Below are 5,083 nucleotides of genomic sequence, written 5' to 3' on the forward strand. Positions count from 1 at the left end.
ACTGACCAGGTAACCTTATAATATCATTCAAGAAGCTTATAATACTCATATAATTATAATATCATCCTATTATCTCCCTTCTCTCATGAATTTAGTCCAGTTCATCAATCTGAGACTATTTACGGAAACCAGAATCAAAACTCCCAACCGATACGTTTCAAAAACTAGGTTTTTCGCGATTGCAATGTTGAGCATGCCCCAAAAGAGGTTCTAGCATAAAGATGACACAATGACAATGAAGATTGAGATACTTGATGATACATCAGAGGTTCTCCCCTTACTGATCTTCTGGAGAAATCCGTACTTTCAAAAAAGATCTCACGTACTCGAAAACCGGGGTTTTTACATATAGATTGCGACTGTTTCCATTTTCTCTGAGGGATAAAGCATCCAAATGGCTAGAATCATTTCCCAAGGAAAGCTTGACGACCTGGGAAGATGTGGTGAATAGATTCTTAGCAAGGTTCTACCCTCCCCAAAGAGTGAATAGATTGAGGACTGAGGTGCAAACTTTTAGGCAGCAAGATGGTGAAACTTTGTATGAAGCATGGGAGAGATTCAAGGATTTGACAAGGAAGTACACCCTTGATATGTTCAATGAATGGGTGCAACTGCATATCTTTTATGAAGGGCTTTCCTATGAATCAAAAAAAGCTGTTGACCATTCATTTGGAGGCTCCCTTAACAAGAAGAAGACTATTGAAGATGTCATTGATGTCATTGAAACAGTGGCTGATAATGAGTATTTTTATGCCTCAGACAAAAGCAATAACAGAGGAGTCATGGAATTAAACCACATGGATGAAATTTTGGCCCAAAATAAGATGATTACAAGGAAACTGGTTGATTTGACCAAGCAAATGGAGAAGAATCAAGCTGCAGCCATCCATACTCAACCATCATCTCAAGCAGAGTTGAACACAGAGGAAGGAATTGACTGGGAACAAGCTAACTACATTGGAAATCCATCCAGACAAACCCATGATCCATATTCCAAAACATATAACCCTGGTTGGAAAAACCACCCAAATTTTGGGTGGGGGAACCAACAAAATCAAGGCCAAGATCACAAACCTCATAATCCCAACCAGTACACATATGAACAATCCAACCCATGATCATATCAACACCCATACAACAACTCGTCTCAGCCACCATATCAAGCCCAAGCCAACCAGCCTCAACATCTGATTCCCAATCCACCATCAGAGGACAAACTATCCAAGATTGAAGTTGATAAACCCCATTTTTAGGGCTTATCCTGTGCTTAATCTAGTGAATTTATCCATTATTCTCACACTTATTCATACAATTTGCATGATTTACATTTTTCTTCCTGATTTTGTGCTATGATTGAAAACATATTTCCGTGGCCCTAAATTTGCTATGTCTAATCCTATCCTATTACCATTTGATGCCTTGATATGTGTGTTAAGTGTTTTCAAGGTTTATAGGGTAGAAATGGCTTAAAGGATGGAAAGGAAGCATGCAAAACTGGAAGGAATACAAGAAGTTGAAGAAATTGCTAAGCTGTCCTGCCTGACCTCTTCGCACTCAAACGGTCATAACTTGAGCTACAGAAGACTAAATGAGGTGGTTCTAGTTGCGTTGGAAAGATAACATCCGGGTCTTCACAATGATATGTAATTTGCCATAGCTGCTCCAAAGATAGGTGATGCGAACGTGTGGATCACGTGCACGTGTGACCTGGAGAAAATTCAATCTACGCGTACGCGTGGACGACGCGTATGCATGGCTTTGCCGCATACTGGACATATCAGAAATTGCTGGAGGCGATTTCTGGGCTATTTTTTGACCCAGTTTTTGTCCCAGAAAACACAGATTAGAGGCTATAAAGTGGGAGAATCCATCCATTCATAAAGAACATTCATAATTCATAATTTTAGGTTTTAGATGTAGTTTCCAGAGAGAGAGGCTCTCTCCTCTCTCTTAGGATTTAGGATTAGAATTTCTCTTAAGGTTAGGTTTACTTCTTCTTCATTCCAGGTTCTATGTTCCTTTAATTTAATTTCTCTTCTACTTTCAATTACACTATTACTTTAGTTTGTTTTTTTTTTCAATTTGGTTTATGGATTCCTATGTTTAATTTGATTTCTTTATTTAATGCAATTCGAGGTATTCCAGATTTATGATTGCTTTCTTTTATTTATGATATAAATAATTTGGATTTTTTCCTTTTTGGCTTTAGTTAAGTAACTGGTGACACTTGAGTTGTCAAACTCAGCTGCTAATTAAAAATTGGGAATTGCTGCTTGATTTGGATCCCTCTAAAGCTAGTCTTTCCATAGGAGTTGACTAGGACTTGAGGAATCAAGTTGATTAGTCTACTTGACTTTCCTTTATTTAGTAAGGGTTAACTAAGTGGGAGCAATAAACAATTCTCATCATACTTGATAAGGATAACTAGGATGGGATTTCCAATTCTCATACCTTGCCAAGAGTTTTTCTAATTATTAATTTATTTTTCTTGCTATTTAAATTACTTGTTCCTTATTTCAAAAACCCAAAAATATACAATTTCATAACCAATAATAAATCATACTTCCTTGCAATTCCTTGAGAGACGACCCGAGGTTTAAATACTTCGGTTATAAATTTTATTGGATTTTGTTACTTGTGACAACCAAACTTTTGTACGAAAGGATTCTCCGTTGGTTTAGAAACTATACTTACAACGTGATTACTTTATTTTTATGAAATTCTTTACTAGCGGAAAATCTGATCGTAAAAAATGGCACCGTTGCCGGGGAATTGCAAACGTGTGCCTTATTATTGGTTATTATAAATATTTGCTTTTTCGTTTCTTTGTTAGTGTTTCTAGTTTTAGGAGTTTATTTTCATTAATTTTTATTAATTTTTATTTTCATTAGCTACTATGAATTCACACCCCTCTGGTTTCAAGTTTGGTTCCAATGTTATTGTAAGGAATGGAAACTATAATGAAAATAGGCATCAAGGTTGGAAGAATCAAAGATGGGAGGAGCCACAAGGATTTGATCAACCCTCTTGGCAACAACCCCGCCAATGCGCTAAAACTAACAACCATTCTATGATGCATACCAAGACAATAGTTATGGTGGACCTTTTCATGACAACCAACCTCCACCAAACTACTTTGGTCAAGAGCCATTCCAGGGAGCATACCAAGATGATAAATATGGTGGACCCCCTTGTAGTTACCAACAAGCCCCACCATATGCCTATGAGCCCCCTCCTCAACATAACTTTGAACCACAACACTCACAAGCCCCTTTCCACCATTCACCTCCATATGAACCACACCCAGAACCACCACCTCAATATTCACCATCTCCATATCCTTATCAAGAAGAACCACCTCCGTTTTATGAGCCCTTTCTCCTAACAAATGAACCCTCCTATCCACCCCAACCTCCATTAGATAACAACACACTCATCTCTAATATCATTGGTCTCATCTCTACACTCCAAAATCTTATATCCCGCATGAACCAACCTTCTACCTCTGATATTTAACCCTCAAGCTTTAGCACACCACCACCCTTCATGGATGAGCGCCCATATCCATCAATCCAAGGGCAAGATGATCCCAGTTATGCTTTTGATATGGAACAAGAGAGAAGGGATCATCTTCGTGAATCCATACTTCATAAGAAGCTAGAGGAGGCCCTAAAGGTAGCGGTAGGAGAGACCCTTGAAGATGAAAGAATAATTGAAAGGAGTTATCATAGAAAGGAAGACATCAAGGAGGAGTCTGATTTTGTACTAGAGCAAGTGGAGAAAGCCAAAATTACTAAAGAAGAGGAAGTGGTAGAAGATTTAGGAGATGTAGAACCTCCATGGGAAAGTCCAGTCATAGAACCTCCTTCCAAGACATTTGAATTTGATGTTGAAGAGGGTGTACAACCTCCAAGGCATGTCATGGTTGAAGACTTTGAAGAGGTTGATCAAGAGATGGATTCAAGCATTGATGAAGCCTTGCCTACAATTGAATCCTCTCCCATTGGACTAGACATGGAGATTAAAGAAGAAGAAACACAACCTCCCATGCCCTTGGTAAGTAATGAAGAAGAGATTGAATTGGAAGAAAGCTACCAAGAGGAAGAGGATGAAATTGAAGAAGTTTGCAAAGAGATGGAAGTTGTAAAAGAGCACAAGGGTGTGGAGCTTGAAATCACCTTGCCAAAGTTGTTGGAGACCTCTTCACCTAAGTCACCGTCATCCTTCACAATATTCAAGTGGGTAAAATTCATATCCCTTAGCTTTCTCATTCCACTTGAATATGGTTTACTTGAGACAGATGGTCAACTTAGAGCTCTTTGTGGCATTAAGAGTAAGAGGAAAATGGTTAGTGGTAGGAGTTGCCCTGCAAGGTTCAATACGGTTGCAGGCTCCAAGTTGAAGTGCAAGGATTGGTGTAGAGCTCGAGTGAATGAGTTTAGGAAGCTGTTTGGATGCCTTAGTGAGAATTCAGATTGCTTACCACCCTGATGGAATCATGATGATCAACTTGAAGACGGGTGTAGAATCAAGATTTGGGATCCAGGTAGATATGAGGATCAATTTTGGGAGCTTGATGTGCGGAAAACGATCCGACACAAAACTCACCGGCAAGTGCACCGGGTCGCATCAAGTAATAATAACTCACGGGAGTGAGGTCGATCCCACAGGGATTGAAGGATTGAGCAATTTTAGTTTAGTGGTTGATTTAGTCAAGCGAATCAAGATTTGGTTAAGAGATTTGTGATTTGCAGAATTTAAATTGCATGGAAAATAAAGGGGATGGGTAATTTGCATGAAATTTAAGAGAACTGAAATGTAAAATGCTAAATCTTAAAGAGCAAGAAATTAAATGGCAGAAACTTAGAACGCAAGAAATGTAAATTGTAGAATCTTAAAGTGCAAGAAATGTAAATGGCTTGAATTGTAAAGGGAATTGGGAATTGGATTTGCAGAAATTAAACAAGGAAAAGTAAAATTCAACACACAGAAGAGTAGAAGATGCCTTGGGTTGAATCGGATCTAAAACAGAAATATAAAAGAGCTCGAAAAATAGTAAACAGAGAAATTGAAAATGGAAATC

The 5,083-nt window shown here is 38.4% G+C and overlaps 1 non-coding gene across 1 annotated transcript; it reads right to left on the minus strand.

The window, feature by feature from the left end:
* Positions 1–488: 488 nt before the first annotated feature.
* Positions 489–592, minus strand: LOC112753753 (small nucleolar RNA R71). The gene has a single exon (XR_003178122.1). It is a non-coding gene; the product is annotated as a small nucleolar RNA R71 (small nucleolar RNA).
* Between the last annotated feature and the right edge of the window lie 4,491 nt (positions 593–5,083).

This window comes from Arachis hypogaea, chromosome 15, assembly GCF_003086295.3.
Source record: "Arachis hypogaea cultivar Tifrunner chromosome 15, arahy.Tifrunner.gnm2.J5K5, whole genome shotgun sequence".
In the NCBI taxonomy this organism is placed as follows: Eukaryota; Viridiplantae; Streptophyta; class Magnoliopsida; order Fabales; family Fabaceae; genus Arachis; species Arachis hypogaea.